Genomic DNA, 24,419 nt, shown 5'->3' with positions numbered 1-24,419 from the left:
TGAAAGATCAGGGCCTCTGCGTGCTAGGCACCGTACAGGTATTTAACAAAGAGGACAGTCCCTGACCCAATGATCTTACAATCTAGGTAGATTTTTGTTCGTAGCATCTACTTTGTCCGGATAAAACAACATTATTAGAATGTTGAAAGGCAAACAAGTCTGAAAGTCAAGCCATTCAAAATTAAGGCTAAGAAAAACAAAGGCTTAGGGGGAGATGATTCAAACCCTAACCAGACCACTCCAAAACAGAAGGTTTTTCCATTTAGATGCTGTGTGTGGTCCCTCCACCCCAAATAATTCAACATGCCTTTTACTATACAAAATGAGCTATTATTTTATCTTAACACCCCCTCCAAATTACACCCTTCACACCAGAATGCTGCCATTTGTAAAGGACTCAGCTGTTTTTCACAGCTCAGAGCACAGACAGTTGGGCACATCCACAGTTCAACCTGATGATTGTGGTCAAGGCACCTGGATTTTCACCCTGCTCTGCTAAACTCACTGAGCTTCAGTGCCCACTCGATATGTCCCCCCATAAGTCTCAGCACCTCTTCTTACCTGCTGCATTTTGGAAGATTTTCAACAGGCATCGTTTGAAGGTGTTTTTTTAAGAGAATTGTGGGAGAAAGAGGTCAAACTCCTACCTCTCCACCCCCAGGAAACAGCCATAATTCCCTAGGGTGTTTCTTAGGAATTGCCTGGTATTTGCACCATTTCCAAGCAGTTTTTGCAACATGGAGGAGGTTAGGAGGAACACTGCTCACACTGGGAAAACTAAGCCTTAGCCAGCTTTCTCCCACCTAATAAGCCGTGGACAGCTGAAAACCAGAGAATCCCAACACAGTCCACTCCATGCTCTGTTCCCTTCAGGTGCAGGTCAAGCCACAGACAGAGGTTGACAAGTCTGCTCCAGTGTTGGCTAACAGAGGTGGCTGTTTTAGTTCAAGAAGTAGAGGCTCATGCCTAAAGATCCAAAGGTCTCAGGTTCAATACCCACAGCCAAACACATGTGGCATTACATCATTACACCAAACTAGTCAATTTTTTCCAGGAAGTTTCAGCCACTTTCTTCATTCTGTTCCCACTTTGCAGTGTGTGAGAGTACATGTTCTCCCCAACTCCAAGGAACACGTGTACAACATATAAAAGGTGTGGCTGATTGCCTCAGAGATGCCTCTCACGCTGTCCCCCTTAGCAAATATGGGAATGGAACAATCATGGTGCCTCTCCATAAAATGCCTATTTCTGATTAACAAGCTCTGATCGGAGGGTCTAATAACTAGATTGTTCCCAAACTGTTATGAAACATTATTTATCATCTTAACTTTTCACAATCTGGATTTTGACTGACCTGGAATTTAGCCCAATCATTTGACTGGAATTGTTCCCAGAGTAAATTTAAATAAATTTGGCAACTGCCAGAGGTTTAACAAATGATTTGGCTGATCTGTTGCAGTTTGATATGGCTGACTGACATCTGCCTTGTTGGAAAACTGCAGAGCCAACCCCTTCATTAGATTTCACATGGGGGAGCCAATGCATGGGTGTGCCAACTCATCTGTGTGCCATGGAGAAGAGCTGAACTCCCAGTCCAATTTAACCTCCATCCCACAAAAGGAAGAGCACACAGCAATATTCCTGTAACAACATCAACCATATCAATGAGCTTAGAAATGGGTTTTCATCATTATTGCTCTGTTAAAAGAGAATATGTGGCTATCTAATTCCTTTTGGAACACAAGTTGGGGCCGCCCATCTACAAAAGGGTTGAAGTCAAGCTCAGTTGAGTTTCTAACATGACTTGGATGGTCATTGTAGTGGGGCTGCAATAGGACACCTTAACAACAAGACAAAATTATTTTCTCTCTGCTGGTTAAGGCAAGGAATCATCCTGGGTCAGGTTTTTTTTAAGTTTGGTCTCTTATGGAGTTTGGTCTCTTTGCCTTGAGAAAGGTACAACCATGGTGTGGTTTTTTTCCCCCATCACAAATGTTCTTTGGTTTTGTTCTACTGTATTTGCCTCTACAGTGTGATTCGGCACAGGGAAAGACTGTATGAACTCCATCAAGGAAGGAAATTTGTGGCCCCTTTAAGAGCCAGGCATGATGGTAACCCAGTATTCAGGGTGGAATGACTAATCTTACCAGAAATAGCAAAGCCTGGTAGAGGTAGGAACTGTAGAAAACGAAGGACCTAAAGTCCACCTGGGGAAGCAGGTTTGTTGTTCATGGTTTATAGCCAATTTTTCTCTTTGTAGTGTGTGTTTTTGTAACTACTAATAAATTAGAATGGTTTTAAAAATTGCACATACTGAGTCAGTGCATTTTATGCCAGAGATTCTAGGGATTCTGCCAACTTTACATTATAACGTACCAGAAGATAAATGTTCAAGGGTCTGTGCCAGAACATGGATGAAATATAGACCCTGAGTATACATATAAGGCCAGGGTTTAGGCCCTGATTCAGCAAGGTACTTAAGCACGCACGTAACTTTAAGCCTGTGAGTATTCCCATTGACTTCAGTGCACTTTGGGATGGAAGATAAACTACAGAAGAAAGATGTTATTATAGATCTAAGCCTTTCTGCATACTTGGATGAACAAGGCACATACAGCACAGAGAAATGAATAGATCTTGTATGTCATAAGCCAATCCCTAGATGCAGAGTGGAATGCGGTGTACACTTTTAGAGTGGGTGTAGAGAAGTGACAGGTAGCATTCAAATATTTGCCACCATATCAACATTTTAGCTGGAGCTGAAGACAAGGAATGAAAGTAACTGCCTTGAAAAAAGCTTTTACTTTGTTATTCTATATTAGATACTCATTAAAAATCCTTTTTACAAACAATCCTTAAAGAACAATAGAGGAGTGAGAATAGCGATACAGGGCTGGGTTCTCCAGGATGCTTCAACTAGCTTGCGATTCCCGCTGTATAGCGGGAGTTTCTGCTGGTGCAAAGCCACTAGAGGCAGTGTAGCTATCCACTATGCCAGGTGCCTCCCCGCACCATTCTCACTGTAAGCAGGATGGGGAAGGTGCTGGGGAGGGGCAGGGCAGAAGCCATAAAAAGCTCAGATTTTTAGTAACTTTTTGTCATTACTTTAGCTCAGCAGAGTCTTTTTCTTGGAGTGCTCTAACTCTCAGATATGTGGCTCATTTTTCTAGATTATTTTTAAAGCTCGTATCATAATCAGATCTTGTCTGCTCAGTTTCATGACAATGCTAAAACAGGAAAGCTGTATTAACTAGTTTGGAACTGTTGAAGAAAGGAACAGATGAACCACAGAGGTGGCCAGAGAACACCGACCAGGAAAGGTTGTTGTGGAGGAGAGAGCGAAGTTTTCTCCATTCAAAATTGTGTATCTGTCCATTTTCGGTTTTTTTTTTTGTTCCAAAAGGATATTGTCACTTCTACCTATATATAAGAAACTGTTACTTCTTTCTCTCATTCACCCCAACCCTCCCCCCGCACAACCTTAGGTAGAGGAAGTCTTTGATAGTTCACTTCCAACACAGAGCATGACGAGGGGTAAAGTTTTCAAAAGCATGTAAATGATTTAGGAGTGTAACTGGTCAAAACTTGAAATTTCCATACTATAAAAAATTCCAACACTTCAAAATTTTTCCAAATCAGAAAACCAACAATTTCTAAAATTGCCCATAAAACAATTTTTTTAAAAAAATTATTGCTTTGGGTTGATTGAAACGTTTTGTTCCAATTTCAATTTTTTATTTTATAAATTACAATCATATTATATAAAATACATTTCTAAATGAAAAATATTTCAAAATGAAAAGTTAAAATGTACCATTCTGATGTCAAAATGTTCCATTTCTGAATCCACATGTTCTCATGGAAAAATCTCAATTTTGACAAAATGGCATTTTCCAGTGGAAAAATATTTCTGTGACATTTTCAACCAGCTAGACTTAGGAGTCTAAGTCCCATTTTCAAAACAGACTAAGAGCTTGATTTTTTATAGGTGTTTAGGCACCGAAGTCCCATTGATTTCAATGGAAGTTGGGCACCTAAATAACTCTAAATATCTGGCCCTTAGCAATCTAAGTATCACTGAAAGCCAATGGTATTTAGACTCCCCTATGGGTCTAAGTCACTTTTGAAAATGGGATTTAGGCTGCTAAGTCACTTATGTGCTTTTGAAAATTTTACCTAAGACCAAACTTGCATAACCCACTGTACCAATTTATAGTCACCTAAATGTCTTAAATTCTAACTGAGCACCAAGATTTTGGTAATTTCCTGAGATACTGGCTTTCATCAGTTTCCAGATTTAAAAAAAAAACCAACCCCAAATCTATAACTGTAGTTTACACAAATGAATTTTTAAAAGCTCCTAAACTGTTAATAATTCAGCATAGAATCTGAGTTAAATATCAGCAGTTCATCCAGGTGACATCTTGCTTTACTAATCAAGACTTCCTTGCCCAAAGGAAGAGAGTCAGCTTCCCTTCTCCAGTAACAGCTGAATTTTTATTTATTTTTTTTTAAACGGTGGAAACAGGACAAGTATGACCTGCAGTCAAATCAACATTTCCTGAAAGGTTCCTAAGAATACAGCATCTCACAACAACTTTAAATTACTGTACAAACCAAAATGTATGCTTAGCATTACATGCAAAGTTGCAAACACACACTTCAGTAACAAGCTAAAGTGCCACAGCATTTGTAATTCCACCATAAAGGTACCTGACTTGATCTGTATAGCAAGTCAGACTCAAACTGGATACAAAGCCAACTTTTTTAGAGCAAAAAGAAAAGGAGTACTTGTGGCACCTTAGAGACTAACAAATTTATTAGAGCATAAGCTTTCGTGAGCTACAGCTCACTTCATTGGATGCATTTAGAGCAGTTATCCTTCTAAAACAAACAGTTTCCTGAAATATAAATATATATGTTAGTTAGTATTTCCAAAATTCAGACATAGATGAAAAGCAGAAAAATAAAGTACTGCCTACCAGAATTGTTGAGAGAAAGAGATTTCTTTATAAGGTGGAGGGTTATGCTAGCAAGTTTTTTGTTTCTGTTCATATGGAAACCTGCCTGCGAATGACAGCATATTTTTTATTTTAAAAAAGATTGGCTAGAATGGGTGCTGGCACAGCTATGCACGTTAGAGTCGTCGAAAAGAAGCGATCATCATGATAGATTTCCCCCCTGGTTTAATACAGTCTTTCTGAAGAATGTAAAAATCACCCTATTTCCAAAGCAAACCCAGTTCAGTTTAAGTCAGAGAATGATACAGCTAAGAGCTGCTCTCTTTTCACATCAGTTCAAGGATTTCATCTGCTCGCTGTTCTGCCTGCTTTCTAAATGACAAGCAAAAGGTGTGACTGTAGCCCGTTAAAAACGTCCATTCTCATAGTTGCATCATTGGTTCTTCGGGGGAGGGTTGCAAATGCTATGCAGCATTTTATTCATTAAAAAAACAAGCACTTAGACCCCTTGCTCACATCAGGAACACTTACTCGTGCAATTAGTCCTTCCAGTTTCAACGGCACTGTCTGAATGAGTAAGTGCTCACCTAATGAGTAAGCGCAAATAAGGGCTCCCCAATCTGGCCCCTAAGGGATACAATCTTTGGTCAGTACACTAGGATTTTTGAGTTTAACATTGTAAAGAGCGAGAGAGATTCCTGTATTATTTTATATGATATTAGATGTACTTCAGTTTATCTACTTGATATTATTCTGTCCGACCACATGGAGTTAAATCAAAAGTGGCTATTAGGGAGAGGAAACAGGAAATAAAACAATAGCTAAAGATGAGATATCCTTGGGGAAAATACTTCTAGGGTCCTTAAGAGAATAGCAGGTCTGCTATGAATTAGAAGTGACTACCTGACTGGCTCTAGCCAGGTTTATTCTTCTTAGGGTTGTGGGCCTAAGATCAAAAGGACACTGACTTGCTAAAAATCCTTGCCAAGAGAGGAAGGTGGGGGGAGATATGCATGGGAAGCAGCTTCCCTGGCCTGGGGGAGGGGGTGTACTGTGGGAGACAGACAGACAGAAACTGCAGCAGGACAGTCTGACCCTCCCAGCCCAGAAGTAGGAGTACCTGGGATAAGTGGAACTTATCTAAACTTTTTCCATTCCTTGCAAGTTTTGGTAAGACCCAGCTGTGTAAGCCTTATTGGTTTAACCCTTTTCTCTGCTTGCTATGCACCTTTGATTTAATACTTTGTTTTGAAGGAGACTCTATATTGGAACAGAGAAATCTGCCAGACTGGATTGAACCAGTGATCCATCCGGCAAAGCATGTCTCATCTCTGACCGTAGCCAGTGACATCAGGGGAAGGTGGAAGAACTCTTGGAGCAGACAATTAGGAAGAAACTTTCCCTTTATATGACTTGTCTAAAGGGAAAGTTTCTTCTGAACCCCTGTCAGTTAGTGGTTGGCTTATTCCCTGAAGCAGGAAGGTTTGTATCCCCACTATTAAAAATCAAAACAAAAATAAATAAATAAAATCATCCTATGTAGCAAAATTGTGGATATTCGCGTTATCCATATAAATGTTTAATCCTTCTTTGAATCCTCCTGTAAATAATTTCGGGGATCACCCCACCACTCTTTTTAAAGATTGGTACAATACAGTATTTGCTACTCTCCAATCCTTTACTGTAACAGTGGATTTTAATGAGGGATTGACGTATTTTTGTAACTTCATACTTCATTCTTAAGCTCCCTCACAGCTCTCTGGGCATGTCTATACTGCATTTGGGAGTGAGCCTCCCAGCCTGAGTCCAAGGATTTGCACTAGTGCTCTGAAAAGATCTGTGTAGCTGTTGCTGCTTGTGCTGAAGTTCAGGCTCTGAACCCCGGGGAAGCGACTCAAGAGCCTGAGCTCCATCCTTGAGAGCCTGAGCCACAATGTCCAAGTACTGTCGACACAACTATTCTTAGAGGGTTAGCATGAGCCCCACTAACACAAAAGTCTATGAACCCACGCTGGGAGGCTTGTTCCCAGTTTCAGTGTAAACATGCCATTAGGATTCTACCATTTGCTCCTAATGACTTGTAGCTTTTAAATTTATCACTTTGTTTCATCTCCTCCTTAAAATGTTATTCCATAAGTTGGGTAGCTGAACTGATACGAACAGTAGAAATTTACTCCTGGTACAGACCAGCAGTAAGGGCTAGAGTCACAAAGGGACATTAGCACATAACCGACACTTTAGGCACCTAAATCCCAGAGCCGGGCACTATTAGTATTCACCAAACCCCCCACTTGGCTGCTGCCGAAGTCTGTAGACGCCTAAACTCACTTGGTGCCTAAGTTTTTGCAGTAAAGTTCCCTAGGTGCCGATGCTCCTGCCTCTCTCTAGGTGTCCAGACTCCTAAGCCCCAGAGCAATGCACAAACTGGTGGAAGATAGGCGTTCCTCCACCCTACTCACCTGCAAGGCCCGATTTGGTAGGCAGACTTGAACGCCATCTAGGAGTCCAAGCACAAGCTCGCACAAAACAGCCAGACAGCTGGGGCAGAAGGAGGAGGATCACCAGCACTTCCCTCATAAGTTTTTGCTCTGTGATTAGGGGACTCAGCTGGGAATGGGGGAATTCAAGTCCGCCCTCTGCCTGCAGGGGAGAAGGGAGTTGCCACCTCTGAGGTGAGTGGTCTAACCACTGAGCTATGGGACAGTCTGCTATGGGGCTACCTCAGTCCCTCCACTTGAAGCTCTTCCACTGTGGATCAATAATTAAAGAGCCATTCGAGTGGGGGAACTGGATGCTAGCTCTCTCACATCCTGGGTGAATGCTCTATCCACCAAGCCACAGAGTCGTTATCATGCTTGTGCTCTCTCTCTCTCTCTCTCTCTGTCCCAATGACTAATTATTGATCCACAGTGGAACATAAGAACGGCCATATTGAGTCAGACCAAAGGTCCATCTAGCCCAGTATCCTGTCCAGTATCCAACAGTGGCCAATGCCAGGTGCTTCAGAGGGAATGAACAGAACAGGTAACCATCAAGTGATCCATCCCCTGCCACCCATTCCCAGCTTCTGGCAAATAGAGGCTAGACACACCATCCCTGCCCATCCTGGCTAATAGCCATTGATGGACCTATCCTCCATGAACTTATCTAGTTTTTTTTTGAACCCTGTTATAGTCTTGGCCTTCACAACATCAGTTTCAGCAGGAGAGATTCAGGGAGCCTGCATCAGAATATCCCATAGCCCGGTGGCTAGGGCACTCACCTGAGAGGTGGGAGATACCTGTTTAAATCCCTTCCCGCCTAAGGCAGAGGGGGGCACTTGAACCTAGGGTCTTCCACATCCCAGATGAGCACCCTAACTACTGGTTAAAAGTTATAAAGGGAGCACCGTAGTCAGGCTTCATGAATCCCATTGGTTTTCTAGGCCTAACAGTTAGATGTGATGATGCTGAGCATTGCAACACGTAAGTTCATGTGTGGATCTAGCCCAAAATGATTACCCCCAGGAGCATGGGGCGGGGGGAGGTATGGTGACTCTGAAGGGTTTCTGAGAGTCACAGCGCCTCCCAGGGTTACTCCTGGGGTGACACAGCTCACATACCACCCCTTGCTCAAGGCTGTGCCTGAAGTCGCTGTCCAGCCCTTTAGCACAACACAAAGCAGTAGCAATACGATACATGCAGTACTTCAACTGTAAGCCGTGGTTTTGTTCAGAAGATAGCTGGCTTCCATTGAAACAGGAATAACCCATTACAATAAACACACGAAGACAGGAGAGGGAAGAGAAGACAGGAAAAGAGGTAAAGAAATGGAAAAAGTTCTTCCCCCATTTGATTTTATAAGCCTCTCTCTGCTGCATCCAAAACCTTATACATTAGTTAATATTTATAATTGATTCCATATATAAAGTAATATTCAATTCAAAGTAGACAGTAATCTAAGCTAACAAGCAGCTTGTTAGTTGAAGAGTCATACATTTATCCATTGTTACATGGCTAAAAATAGAACCACTTTGAGTAGTAGTTAGAACTGCAGTACATGGCATATTCCAGTAAAAGCAATTGTGGATAAAAGAGCAAAAGATAAGAGAGAGTCTAATATGAACAGATGGCTAATTAAACTTGTCCCTGTACAAGTATAGGGGCAGATTCTGCCACACTTGTTCCCGATGTGCTGTTCTCTGCTCTGCAGGTAGTCCCACTCACTTCAATGAAAAGCAGCATTGCGTATGGATGGAAACAGAAGACAAGGTTCTGTCACCTGTCGTGTGCCCTTGGGCAAGTCATTTGACCTCTGTGTCTTCCCTCCCACACTGTCGGTCTTGTCAATTTAGACTGTAAGCTCTTTCAAGCAGGGACTGTCTATTACTCTGTGTTTGTACAGTGCCTAGTACAATGGCACCCCAATCTCAATAATGCTGGAATACAAATACACTGAAGCATGAAGTAAACTTCTATTCAGTGTGAGTTATGGTATCTGAATCTAGCCTATGAGGTTTTCATTCCCCCAAACATACAATTTTTTTTAAAGATTGCAGTAAAATTTAATTTAGAGACTCCAAGCAAGGGTTTCCTTTTGCTCACTTACACTTCAAGCTAGGTTCTAGGCTGTTACTGGTCAAACCACTCGTCCTCTACTATGAATCAGAAAACAACTTCTCTTCTTACTAATAAGCGGAGATAGGAGAGGAAAGAGTAGACTGAAAGGTGTGGAATATAGTGATAGAGAGGAGATAGGAAAGAATATCAAGGGCATGGGAAACTGAATGTCCTTCCCTTCAAATATTCCCTTTTAAAGCTCTAACACCGTAATGTTAAAATGTGGCTGCGGAATAGAGGCATTGTCTTATACAATACAAAGAATATCAAAGGGAAAAGTGCCCAGACATGGGTTAACTGACATCTTAATCTTGAAGCAGATACAAATTGCTTTGTCTGATAGTCACAGATAATCTTATGATAAGGGAGACAGTTGATATAGCTAAGGATGTAGGCAGACAACAAGGAGGGCTAGAGAAAGATGGGGGAAGTAGGCTAATAAATAAATAGCAACAAATGGAATTCATTGTCGTGGGATGCCCATGCAGTGTAACTCATGCACTTTGGCGGAACTAATGAGAAAAGAGAATTCAACTTTAAGGCCAGATTTTACCTCCCTGACTCTTGTAGAGTAACATTGTCCGCTGAGAGTACTCCATCTAGACATGCCTGCAGGTTAAGGACACTAGTTGGAAGGCAGTGGAGGGGCACAATCTGGCACCTAATTTGTAGAGCCAGAGGACTTCCTGGACAATAATGAGTAATAACAGGAAAGTGAGGCGAGGGAATTTCTGCAGCAAGGAGAACAGTATGGGGATGAATAATGGGGCATTACAATAGTGCGAAGGAGAGAACGATTAAGTTAGCCCTCCCCTAGAATACTGGGGACAGGGTTGGGCACTGAGGACATTTTTCAAGACTCCTATTTTGGCTACGTAAGCAGGATTTTCCTGCTATTAATAGGTCCAGATAGCTGTACCAGGCAGGCCTTGAGAGAAGGAACCATAGAAGCAGCCAGCCCTGGGAAAGGCTTAGGTGGGGGGCATATTTATTTATTTAGTATTATTTTAGAATCACCTGTGTGTTAATAAAATCATACCCCAGGAGTGGTCACTTGATTCTCTGAGTACTCAGCTTTTGCTGGGAGCTGGATAGGGGACCCTATCGGCTTACAGATTGTCATCTTCTGGGATGCAATCCAGCCCAGTGAGACATTTGTGACACCACCTGCCATGTCACCCCAGGTGCCTGAAATGCTCCTCTGCTAAGGCTCACAGCCTGGACACCAGCAGCCAGAAGAAAAGCATACAGATCACACCCTGAGCATCCGAGTTGCTGATCCAGGGATGTACAGCACATAGACACTCTGGGTGTAACCTCCATGCTTGTCTGCTGGCTGACACAGGAACCTAAATACATGGCTTCATTTGCAGAGGTGCTGAGCATCCACTGTTCCTGCTGACTTTAATGCGAGTTGCAAAAACTCAGCACCTCTGAAAATCAGACCCCTTTAAATAACTAAAGGTGCCTTGCTATCCGCAGCCATTTTTGTAAATGTACTTTACTCTGAGAAAGTGCAAAGAAAGGCTACAAGAATTTAGGATATAGCATGTGATGAGGTATTCATCATCCATACCAGCCAGGACAGGAAGAGGCTAATGGACTCCCTTCTCCCCCATCTCCCCCACCCCGCAAAGAAGAGCAGCCTCAAATTCTGCTAATACTAGAAGGAGGCGCTCCCGATGGGGCTGATTTGTGACAAATCACAGAAAGAGGTGATAAAAGGGATAAGCAGAGCTTGCTGGAGGGAACAATTTGGTTTTAGGCTACTTTTTTGAGAGCAATTCAAGTGGTGACCTGAGAACCTAGACTATCCATGCATGCATGGCCATCCATTCTAAGGAACACCCTTTATGACCTGCAAAAATAATCCTGCCATTCATGCTCAGAACCAAGTTTTCCCAAGTTGTCATATCTCAGCCAAATCAAAATCAGTTTCCTTTGGAACAATGCCATACAGTGCCCCTAAACAAGAATAGGAGTACTTGTGGCACCTTAGAGACTAACGAATTTATTTGAGCATAAGTTTTCATGAGCTACAGCTCACTTCATCAGATGCATTCAGTAGAAAATACAGTGGGGAGATTTATATACACACATAGAGAACATGAAACAATGGGTTTTATCATACACACTGTAAGGAGAGTGATCACTTAAGATGAGCCATCACCAGCAGGAGTGGGGGGGAAAAAGAGGAAAACCTTTCATGGTGACAAGCAAGGTGGGCCATTTCCAGCAGTTAACAAGAACATCTGAGGAACAAGGGGGGGTGGGGTGGAGAAATAACATGGGGAAATAGTTTTACTTTGTGTAATGACTCATCCACTCCCAGTCTCTATTCAAGCCTAAGTTAATTGTATCCACAAAAAGAAAAGGAGTACTTGTGGCACCTTAGAGATGCATCCGATGAAGTGAGCTGTAGCTCACGAAAGCTTATGCTCTAATAAATTTGTTAGTCTCTAAGGTGCCACAAGTACTCCTTTTCTTTTTGCGGATACAGACTAACACGGCTGCTACTCTGAAACCTGTCTTAATTGTATCCAGTTTGCAAATTAATTCCAATTCAGCAGTCTCTCATTGGAGTCTGGTTTTGAAGTTTTTTTGTTGAAGGATAGCCACTCTTAGGTCTGTAATCGAGTGACCGGAGAGACTGAAGTGTTCTCCAACTGGTTTTTGAATGTTATAATTCTTGACGTCTGATTTGTGTCCATTTATTCTTTTACGTAGAGACTGTCCAGTTTGACCAATGTACATGGCAGAGGGGCATTGCTGGCACATGATGGCAAATATCACATTGGTAGATGCGCAGGTGAACGAGCCTCTGATAGTGTGGCTGATGTGATTAGGCCCTATGATGGTGTCCCCTGAATAGATATGTGGACAGAGTTGGCAACGGGCTTTGTTGCAAGGATAGGTTCCTGGGTTAGTGGTTCTGTTGTGTGGTGTGTGGTTGCTGGTGAGTATTTGCTTCAGGTTGGGGGGCTGTCTGTAAGCAAGGACTGGCCTGTCTCCCAAGATCTGTGAGAGTGATGGGTCGTCCTTCAGGATAGGCTGTAGATCCTTGATGATAAACAAGAATGATTTACATGACAAATCTCAGATCTCAGCTATTTTGGCTGTAGAGTGTCAAAAAGTTGCAATATTTAAACAAACAGTTTTCTGAAATATTGGAAAAAGCCTCCTTTCCACACTGAAAGACAGCACAGCCCATTTTGCTCTAATTCTCTATTTTTAAAATAATCATAAAAAGAAAAGGAGTACTTGTGGCACCTTAGAGACTAACAAATTTATTAGAGCATAAGCTTTTGTGAGCTACAGCTCACTTCATCGGATGCATTTGTAGCTCACGAAAGCTTATGCTCTAATAAATTTGTTAGTCTCTAAGGTGCCACAAGTACTCCTTTTCTTTTTGCGAATACAGACTAACACGGCTGCTACTCTGAAACCTAAAATAATCATGTTCTGGCACAGATCAACCTTGGGAAATTTCAGCATCAGAGAGGACATTTTCCAAAAAGAGTACTGAGCTAGTGAAAACAGGGGGTTAAGAATGGAAACAACCATGCAACCTTAACTATAATAGCAGGCATTCTCAGGCATACTATAATAAAGAATTACAAATGCACACAGTCACTCTGCAACAGGAAAACTGTGTTGAATGCAACAGGTCCCATAGGTCAAAGGAGCATACGTGATACACATGATGCTCAGGTCCATTGTTTTATTTGCAGCAAGGGAGAGTTAGGTTACACATTAGAAAAAACTTTCTAACTAGATGTAAGTGAGTTCTGAATGAGCTCTCCCCGACATGCAGTGACGCACTAGTGGAAGAGGCTTCAGGCACAGACAATGTTTGCATAGACACATCTACTTTGCCTAGGTGCACAGCAGATGGAGCTGCTTTGTCAAAATGATCAATTTTGACTGGTTTTGGGTTAAAAATCACTTTAGTATTTGAATGCAGGGGTAATGAAATGTTGCTATTCTTATTGTACGAGTAAAACGCAGCTATCAGAACTCTGTTCCAAAAGACAAAATGCCAAAACATTTGCAAAAATCTCCAAGGGAATGAAGGACAGTGGCTATAACAGGGACCCGCAGCAGTGCCGCATGAAACTTAAGGAGCTCAGACAAGCCTACCAAAAAACCACAGAGGCAAAATGCCCACTCCGGGTAAGACCCCCAGACATACCACGTCTATGATGAGCTGCATGCAATTCTAGGGGGTGCCCCTACCACCACCCCACACCTGAATGTGGACTCCTTGCAAGGGAGTCTCACGTCACAGGGATGAGGATTTTGAGGACGAAGAAGATGAGGAGGAGGAGGAGGAGGTTGAAGATAGTGCACACCAGGCAAGGAGAGAAATCGTTCTCCCTGACAGCCAGGAGCTGTTTATCACCCTGGAGCCAATACCCTCCCAAACTGGGCTCCCAGACCTTGAAGACGGAGATGGCACCTCTGGTATTTACAAAGTGTACCTTTGTAAATACAATACACAGTTTAAAAGCAAGCGTGTTTAATGATTAATTTGCCCTGAAGACTTGGGATGCATTCGCGGCCAGTACAGCTACTGGAAAAGTCTGTTAACGTGTCTGGGGATGGAGCGGAAATCCTCCAGGGACATCTCAATGAAGCTCTCCTGGAGGTACTCCCAAAGCCTTTGCAAAAGGTTTCTGGGGAGGGCAGCCTTATTGCGTCCTTCATGGCAGCACACTTTACCACGGCAGGCCAGTAGCATGTAGTCTGGAATCATTGCATAAGAAAGCATGACAGCGTGTGGTCCCGGTGTTTTGCTAGCATTCAAGCAACATCCATTCTTCATCTCTCTCTGTTCTCCTCAGGAGAGTGATATCATTCATGGTCATCTGTTCAAATAGAGGAATTTTATTAAGGGGACATTCAGAGGTGGCCGTTCCTGCTGGGCTGTTTGCCTGTGGCTGAAAAGAAATCATCCCTGCTGTTAGCCATGCAGTGTGGGGAGGGGTGAAGTGATCATCCCAGAGAATTGGGGGTTTAGTTGGATTTGTGCTGCACGTTAACCTGAAATCATCATCCCCTCCTTTTAAATGACCAAAGTGTCTTTTTCAATTTTACTCTCCCTTTTTTTCCCCTCCCGCAGCTGCAAATCTTTCAACGCTGCGACTAGCGTCTCCATCCCAGAGGCTAGTGCAGATAAGAAGGCGAAAAAAAAAGCACTCGCAATGAAATGTTCTCTGAGCTCATGCAATCCACCCAAACGGAAAGAACCCAGCAGAATGCGTGGAGGCAAACAATGGCAGAGTCCAGGAAAGCACAAAATGAACGCAAGGGCAGGAGGGACGCGCGAGAGGATAGGTAGCTGAAGCAACAGGAGAGGTGGCAGCAGCGTGATGAGAGGAGGCAATGCTGAGGCTACTGGAGGATCAAACTGATATGCTCCGGTGTATGGTTGAGGTGCAGGAAAGGCACAGACCGCCACTTCAGCCCCTGTGTAATCAACCACCCTCCTCCCCAAGTTCCATAGCCTCCTCACCCAGATGCCCAAGAACGCAGGGGGGTGGAGCGGGGTGGGGCGGGCGCCTCTGGGCACCCAACCACTCACCCCAGAGGACTGCCCAAGCAACAGAAGGCTGGCATTCAATAAGTTTTGAAGTGCAGTGTGGCCTTGTCCTTCGCTCCTCCCCCACCCCTCCTGGTGCTTCCCTCCTCCCCCAACCCTCATGGGCTACCTTGGTAGTTATCCCCCTATTTGTGTGACAAATTAATAAAGAACACATGAATTTGAAACAACAATGACTTTATTGCCTCTGCAAGCGGTGATCAAAGGGGGGAGGGGAGGGGAGGGTGGTTGGCTTACAGGGAAGTAGAGTGAACCAAGGGGGCAGGTTTTCATCAAGGAGAAACAAACAGAACTGTCACATGAAACTGGTTTTCAAAGCTTCTCTGATGCGCAGCGCGCCCTGCTGTGGTCTTCTAACCTCCCTGGTGTCTGGTTGCGCGTAATCAGCAGCCAGGTGATTTGCCTCAACTTCCCACCCTTGCCATAAATGTTTCCCACTTACTCTCACAGATATCGTGGAGCACACAGCAAGCAGTAACAACAAGGGGAATATTGGTTTCCCTGAGGTCTAACAGAGTCAGTAAACTGCGCCAGCGCGCTTTTAAATGTCCAAATGCACATTCTACCACCATTCTGCACTTGCTCAGCCTATAGTTGAACAGCTTCTTACTACTGTCCAGGGTGCCTGTGTATGGCTTCATGAGCCATGGCATTAAGGGGCAGGCTGGGTCCCCAAGAATGACTATAGGCATTTCAACATCGCCAACGGTTATTTTCTGGTCTGGAAAATAAGTCCCTTGCTGCAGCTGTTCATACAGACCAGAGTTCCTGAAGATGCAAGTGTCATGTACCTTTCCAGCCATCCCACTTTGATGTTGGTGAAATGTCCCTTGTGATCCACCAGTGCTTGCAGCACCATTGAAAAGTACCCCTTTTGATTTACGTACTGGCTGCCTTGGTGCTCCAGTCCCAAGTTAGGGATATGCATTCCATCTATCGCCCCACCACAGTTAGGGAATCCCACTGCAGCAAAGCCATCCACTATGACCTGCACATTTCCCAGAGTCACTACCTTTGATAGCAGCAGCTCAGTGATTGTGTTGGCTACTTGGATCACAGCAGCCACCACAGTAGATTTGCCCACTTCAAATTGATTCCCAACTGACTGGTAGCTGTCTGGCGTTGCAAGCTTCCAGAGGGCTATTGCCACTCACTTCTCAACTGTGAGGGCTGCTCTCATCTTGGTATTCCTGTGCTTCAGGGCAGGGGAAAGCAAGTCACAAAGTTCCATGAAAGTGCCCTTGCGCATGCAAAAGTTTCGCAGCCACAGGGAATCATCCCAGACCTGCAAGACTATGTGGTCCCACCAGTCTATGCTTGTTTCCCAGGCCCAGAATCAGCGTTCCATGGCATGAGCCTGCCCCATTGCCACCAGGATGTCCACATTGCCGGGGCCCATGCTTTGAGAAAAGTCTGTGTCCATGTCCTCATCACTCTTGTCACAGTGCTGCCGTCACCTCCTTGCCTGCTTTTGCAGGTTCTGGTTCTGCATATACTGCATGATAATGCACGAGGTGTTTACGATGCTCATAACTGCTGCGGAGATCTGAGTGGACTCCATGCTTGCCGTGGTATGGCGTCTGCAGGAGAGCAGAGTTGCAGGGGAAGCGGTGATTGGATGACCAGTTTTGCAGATCTACTGCACCATCTGCTGCCAGGACACAACAGCTGAGCGGGCTGCACACTTGCCGTGCTACGGCGAGACAAGAGCAGCCGAGCAGAGTTGCAGCAGAAGTGGTGGATGACGACGGTCATATAGAGGATCTGCGAGACTACCAGGAGGGCAGAGTTGCAGCGGAACTGGTGGTTCGATGACGACGGTTAGCAGTCTTACTGCACCGTCTGCTAAAAGCAGTATGACACCTGCATGGAAAAAAGGTGTGAAATGATTGTCTGCTGTTGCTTTCACGGAGGGAGGGGCGACTGACAACATGTACCTAAACCCCCCCGGGCGACAACATTTTTGCCCCATCAGGCATTGGGAGCTCAGCCCAGAATTCCAATGGGCGGTGGAGACTGCGAGAACTGTGGCATAGCTACCCACAGTGCACCGCTCCGTACGTCAATGCTAGCCATGGTAGTGAGGACGCACTCCGCTGCCTTAATGCGCTTAGTGGGGACACACACAATTGACTGTATAAAATTGCTTTCTAAAAAATCAACTTCTATATATTCGACCTAATTTCGTAGTGCAGACATACCCTTCGACTGGGGACAGTGAATACCAAGCCTACGCTGCTTGTGAGGTTCCCCACCACCTGCTGAAATTGCTGAGAGCTGGGTTAAGTGGTGGAACCTCAGAATGGGATGTCACAGGAGCAGCAAGCAATGGTGGTGGCGGCAGAGACACAGCAGGAGGACAGTGGCAGCCAGTTGCAGAGGCAGCATTGCTCAATACTCCCTCCCAGGGGTTAGAGATGACCCTTCACGAATGCCCTTCTAGGAGTTCACTAACCAAGGACAGACAATGTTGAGTGGGGTGCAGCGGAGGGAGAGGGGAATGATGTGTTAAAGGGACATGCATTCATTCTAACAAGGAGGGAAACCGAGGCAAAGGACACTGCCCAATGCACGGTGGGATCAGGTTTGCTTATGGTCACATGCTTTTGAATGTGGCTGTGGTGTTCTCCCATCATGTCTAACTCCTAGCTAGATGACAAGATTGTTGGTTATAGCATGGCCATGGTTTGGCATGGCCATGGCTTGAAGCTGTCCTCTTTCTTCCTTTAAAGACTTGCCCCAAAAGGAAAATCTCAAAGCAGGGAGAACAGTTAGATGCCGAAGGAGTGCTGGAGGGAGGATGTGGGGCTCCAAAAGTGCTAAAGCAGCAAATAGTACCTGATTAGGGAGTGCAGAGAAGAGGGCTGAACACCAGCAAATGCCTCACATCTTCAGCAAAGCTCAGAACCGACGGGAAGGAGGGGTGCCAGAAAGGACATCCATCCAATGAAGAGCTGGAACCAGGCAGAAGTGCAGCTTCTTTGCTGAAGACAGTCAAGAGGAAACTGACCAGCACATTGGGAGGGCAGCGTTTATAACTATGATGGTGACATGCATGAAATACAGTACGGGGTATGGCTTGCATTCAGTCCTTCCACCGCTGCCAGCAGATGTCAAAATGCTAAGAGCTGCAGCAGTTCTGCTGGCCTGGCATTGGGAAACTAAGGCCCAAGCATGAGAATTCTGTGGGATGGGATCTTTAGAAAGTGACTGTATTTTAACAAAATTAAACAATCGTTTGTGTTAAGCAAAACTACCGAGTATCCAAGAGGAGACCAGATGAAAAAAGAATTGTAGGAGGGACAATGATTCTTTCATAAATATATGTGAGTGACCAAGTTCTAGAAGAAGCCAGGCATAAGGAGGAATTGATCCTGGGAGGAGAAAGAGCTTTTTATTTCTTGATCACAGCCTGGCAAAATTAAGAGTGATCCGAATATGTAAATCAGACCTCTGCTGACGTGGAAGCAGCCCTGTTTCTCCTTGCCAAGCTGCAGAGTACAACAGTAATGGCTGAAACGAACTCCAGTTTCATAAGTATATTTTGCCATTTAGCAACAGGATCATTCGTGTTCCTGCACTGCAATATTGCAGAGTGAAAGATGTGGTGCAAAAGAGAAAACGTGCTTAATTAATTGCAGCGGTGTGTAATTCCTGCTGCTTTGGACAGACACTTGATAAGCTGAAAAAAATGAGGCAAGGAACCTTGGGATGCTAAGTAAGCAAATCAGTCCACTGGAATGGCTTAGAGAAGGCAGTTTTGCTTATTGGAAAGGCTTGGTTCAGTCTCTGAAGGTTCATGCAGTGTTGTTGTAGGCATGTCAGTCACAGGATATTAGAGAGACAAGGCTGGGGAGGTAATATCTTTTATTGGACCAACTTCTGTTGGTAAGAGACAAGCATTCACAGAGCTCTTCTTCAGGTCCAGGAAAGGTAGTCAGAGTGTCACAGCTAAATACAAGGTAGAATAGACTGTTTAGCATAAATAGTTAAGGGATCATTTCAAGGGATCATTTAAGGTGAAGTGACCAATTAAGACCTCTCCAGTCATAGGCGAAAAACAATGGATGTTTGGGGGCCACTATGAATCTAGAATGACACTCCTCTGCCTTCCTCCTCCTCCCCATGCAAACTACATCCTAGTTTAGCAGCTTGAGGATTGATGGCTTGCACAGTTGTCCAGGCTGTAGCTTCCACATCAGCGGAGATCCGATCTGATTTACATATTTCGATCACTTAATTTTGCCAAGATATGGTCAAGAAATAAAAAGTTCTTTCTCCTCCCAGGATTGATTCCTCCCTCTTCTTTGATCCCTAATCCCGTCAGGATCCTTTGATGGGGGTGGGAGTGGGAGCAGGACTACTTGGAGAGAACAGGAGTTTAAGAAGCCAGCTCCTAAGCAACCAGAGGAGCTAGCAAACAGGAGCAGCAAACAGGGGAGTTATGCAAGGGAGTTTAGAAAGGGAGTGTGAAAGCCACATACACCCAACAAACAAACAAACTTTCTCTAAACTTAGGCCAATAACCTTCCCGCCCCCCAATAAATTTAAAAAAACATGAAGAGTAACAATACTGCACACAGAAGTCCAGCAGCAGAGTGGGGGCTGTTCACTTTTTTGCACTGAATGCAGCAGTATGATTACCTACCTTGTGGGCCGGTGGCATTTGTGTGAAATCAGGGGAAACAACTCATGGCCCTCCAAGACTGAGTACAGGCTCTTGAGACCAGAGTGGCTGAACTGGAGAAGATAAGGGACACAGAGAGGTACACAGAGGAGATTTTCTAGGATACAGTAGAATGGTCCCACCCCCAATCTGGCAGCTTCTGTGCTGCTGAGGATGAAAGTCTTTGTGAAGGAGAACATCAAGCTGGAGAGGAGGGAAATGATCCCATTCTTGGGACCCTCCCTCCAGATGATGCCATGGTATCCTCTCTCACTGAGGCTATCCCTCAGGGCGGGGGGGAAAGCGAGCCCTCGTGATTAGGAAGAGACAGGCAATAGTTATGGGAGACTTGATTATTAGAAATGTAAATAGTTGGGTTTGCAATGACCATGAGAACTGCATGGTAAATTGCCTACCAGGTGAGAAGTTGCAGATCATTAAAGACATCTAGACAGACTTATATGCAGTGGTAGGGAGAAACCGGTGGTTGTGGTACATGTAGGTACCAATGACATAGGGAAGGATCTGAGAGAGGTCTTGGAGGCCAAATTTAGGCTGCTAGATAAGAGATTAAAGTCCAGGACCTTGATGGTAGCATTCTCTGAAATGCTTCCAGTTCCGTGACCAGGGCCAGTTAGACAGGCAGAACTGCAGGGTCTCAGTGGGCAGATGAGACGATGGTGTAGGGACGAGGGTTTTAGGTTTATTAGGAACTGGGAAAGCTGTACAGGAAGCATGGGCTCCACCTAATCCAAAATGGAACCAGACTACTGGCATGTAAAATTAAAAAGGTTGTAGAGGAGTCTTTAAACTAAAAGGCAAGGGGAAAGCCAATAAGTGTGGAGGAGCACATAGTTCAGACTGACATCCCTAAGGGGAGGATCTATTAACGGGATTCTCTATATCCTAGAGAAGAGCAGAGCATAGGTGCCGACCCCATGGGTGCTCCGGTGCTGGAGCACCCACTGAAAAAAAAACGTGGGTGCTCAGCACCCACCGGCAGCCCCACCGATCAGCTCCTTCTCCTCCCCCCAGCGCTTCCTGCCCGCCAGCAGCCCCGTCAATCAGCTCCTCCCCCTTCCTCCCAGCACCTCCTGCCCACCATGGATCAGCGGTTTAGTGGGGGGCAGGAAAAGACGGGGGATTGGGGGCTTGGAGGAAGGGGTGGAGTGGGCGTGGGACATGCTGGGAAGCGCAGCTGCCAGGAACCCTCTAGCTCTCTCTCTCCTTCCCCCAGCAGTGTCTTCTATGTGCAAACTGGGCTCTGCTGAATCTAGTGGACCCTAATGGCAGCTAGCAGCACTGCAGCCCATTTCTGTTAATTTCTGCAAAATTCTGCATTGCACAGTGGAACAGAATTCCCCCAGGAGTAGATAGTTAAGTCCAAAGCAGACTGTGAAGAGTTACAAAGGGATCTCACAAAACTGGGTGACTGGGCAACAAAATGCCAGATGAAATTCAGCATTGATAAATGCTAAATAATACACTTTGCACAGACAACCCATACCTGCTGACAGTGTTGGGGTGGGGGGGTACAATCCCAGAACAGCTCGAGAGACACACACACGCACACTCGGCAGCCCTCTCCCTCCTGGAAAGTAGGCCCCCCTCCAGGAAAGCAGCAAAGCCTCCAAGCAGCTCCCAGATGTTCCTCTGCTCCTGCTTCTGCCTCTCCTTGCCCAGGGCAGCTTTCTGGCTTAGCTGCTCTGCAGGGAGGGGACCCGGCTGCACCATGTGACCAAACAATCTGGGGAAGGGCATATGTGACCCTGCATGCCCTCCCCGCCATGCATCTCCTCTGGCACTTTGGAAAACATAATCCCAACTAAATATACATACAAAATGATGGGGTCTAAATTAACTGTTACTGCTTAAGAAAGATCTTGGAGTCACTGTGGATAGTTTTCGGAAAACATCTGCTCAATGTGCAGCAGCAGTCAAACAAAGCTAACAGAATATTAGGAATCATTAGGAAAGAGATAGTAAGACAATACAATAAAATCATAATGCCACGCGATACAAATCCATCTTGAATACTGCATGCAGTTCTGGTCACTGCATCTCAGAAAAGATATTCAGAATTGGAAAAAGTACGAAGGGAAACAAAAACAATTAATGGTATGGAAAAGCTTCCTTATGAGGAGAGATTAGAAAGCCTAGAACTGTTCAGCTTGGAAAAGAGAGGACTAAGGTGGGATATGGTAGAGAGCTCTAAAATTATAAATGGTGTGGAGAAAGTAAATAAGGAACTGTTATTTACATCTTCCCATAACTCAAGAACCAGGGATCACCTAATGGAATTAATAGGCAGCAGGTTTAAAAAACAAAACAAAACAAAAAAGTATTTCTTCACACAATGCACAGGCAACCTGTGGAACTCAATGTCGGGGGATGTTGTGAAGGCCAAAAATATAACTGGGTTCATAAAAGAATTAGATAACTTCATGCAAACCCATGCTCTGGGTGTCCCCAAATCTCTGAGTGACCCATCCCCAGTCGTCCAGACCCAGTTTCTGGCAGTCAATGATTGCTCTGTTCTGTTCATTCCCTCTGAAGCATCTGGCACTGGTCACTGTCAGATACAGGACACTGGGATGGACCATTGGTCTGACCCAATATGACCATTCTTAAAGTGCTTCCCTATTGCCACCAGCATCACTTCTGTTGTGTGTGATTAATTCTGGGCTAGCTGCTTAACTTGCATGGGAATCTATAGTGGAGACCTCTGTGTTGGATGAAAGCAAAATATATCTTCATGCTGGTTTTAGCTGAAGATAGCTCCATGCAATGAGTGGATGTGTGAAGCCTGTGTGCATCCAAAAGCAGCATCCGGGCCTAATGCTGATTTAGGTGGCTTGATACTGAGCCCCTATCTGCCTTTTTCACCTGTATATTTGATCATTCCTTATTTAACTCTTTCCATACTCTAGCTGTTTTCTGATCTGGAAAACTGCCTTCTGAACTGTTGAACTTCCAGATACCCTCCCCTTCTCTTCCCCTCCCCTAGTTTGTCACACTGGTTTGACAGTCCAAAAGGGGGAGAAGGTGGATTTTAATCTGTTCCAGGGGCAGTGTAACAAGGGGTGATAAAATCAGGTCAAAGAACAAAAAAAGGGAGCATCATAGCCATTCAGAGAAAAGGAAAGTTAAGGACTCAAATCAGCTAGAAAGCTTAACTCAATGCAAGCTATTCTATGTTAAGGGAAAAGTATCTTTATTGACTAAATTGGCATAGCTCCATTAATTTCAGTAGAGCTATGCCAGTTTACACCAGCTGGGGGGGAGGGGAGAATCTGGCCCAGTAACCAAGCAAAGGTAAGTTTATTTGTAGAAAAATAGAAGGTGGTTTTGTTTTTCAACCCTTAATCCAACTCTCACTAATTAAAGTGTTGTCCATACTGCCAATATGCACCACCATATGGGGAGAAAAACATTAACAGCATGTACTGTGCTTTGTTCTAGTCCTCTGGGGATTTTGCTTCTAACAATATCAGCTCCAACGTTTTCAGATGGAAAAGTGATTTTCAACATTGGTGTCTCTTTAATAGCCAGCTTGGAAGGACCCTGTGCCACAACTGGGGAAGATGGAAATAAAATCTATTTTAACTAAGGATGATTGACACATCAGTCAAAGTACAAACCCACTTTTTGGAGCATCCGTTTCTGCCCCCATTGTCCAGAAGCAAAAACACTAGCCATAATTTAGGTAGAAAACCTTCCCTGCCCCCAAGCCCTGAACCAGCCGCCAACAATGAAAAAGGTTGAATTTTAAAAGGGTCAAACCAGAAGGTCCACTACAAGAGGAGGAGGAAAAGACATGGGAGGTAGATGCAGTAAATCTAGAGTGGTGGCAAAGAGTGGTCATTCACCACTGAAGAAAGCTGTTCAGATGGATTCAAATGGATTTTGGGGGTGGGGGAGCAAGTGCTCCACCCTAGGGCTCATCACAGCAAAGGCACAATGGCATGCCAATCTCAGCCGGTACCCACAGATCCACCATAGAAACAGTCTCCAAGAGGGATGGAATGCAGCCAGAGTCTACACCATGAAGTTTACAATCAATCAATCAATGAGCCTCTTTTCTGGCAGCTGGTGTGAAGAACACAGTGTGGGTGTAACACGCTCATGATTGCTTAGACCTGCACGTTAGGCCTTGTCTACATTGGCAAGTTTCTGCGCAGTCAAGCAGCTTTCTGCGGTGTAACTCCCGAGGTGTACATACTGCCAAGCCACTTTCTGCGCAGAAACTGCACGGTTGCAGCGCTGTTAAAAAACAAACAAAAAAACCACCCCAATGAGAGGCATAGAGCTTTCTGTGCCAGGGCTACAGCACCGTGGTGCCAGTGTAGACACCATGTCGATTACAGCCCTGCGGTTGGCCTCCGGAGGTGTCCCACAATGCCTGTTCTGTGGCTTTGATTTTGGGAATTGCTGAAGTGAGTTGTTGGGGGAAGGAGGGTTGCAGAAGGCTGGCTTGTTTTCTGCATGCTGAGTTTGCGGGGAGGAATTTGCAGAAAGCAGGCTTGTGTCCGTGTGATATGCATACTACCAAATGCCTAGTCAGAGCAGCGCGACAGGGTGTGGATGGATTC

General features: G+C 44.7%; 1 protein-coding gene across 4 annotated transcripts in view; it reads right to left on the bottom strand.

Moving 5' to 3' along the window:
• Positions 1–24,419, bottom strand: part of CSGALNACT1 (chondroitin sulfate N-acetylgalactosaminyltransferase 1) — a 102,645-nt gene that overhangs the window by 42,989 nt on the left and 35,237 nt on the right. The gene's annotated exons all lie outside the window — the stretch shown is intronic.

This window comes from Dermochelys coriacea, chromosome 4, assembly GCF_009764565.3.
Source record: "Dermochelys coriacea isolate rDerCor1 chromosome 4, rDerCor1.pri.v4, whole genome shotgun sequence".
Classification (NCBI taxonomy): domain Eukaryota; kingdom Metazoa; phylum Chordata; order Testudines; family Dermochelyidae; genus Dermochelys; species Dermochelys coriacea.
This window is presented reverse-complemented; position numbering and strand designations above follow the sequence as displayed.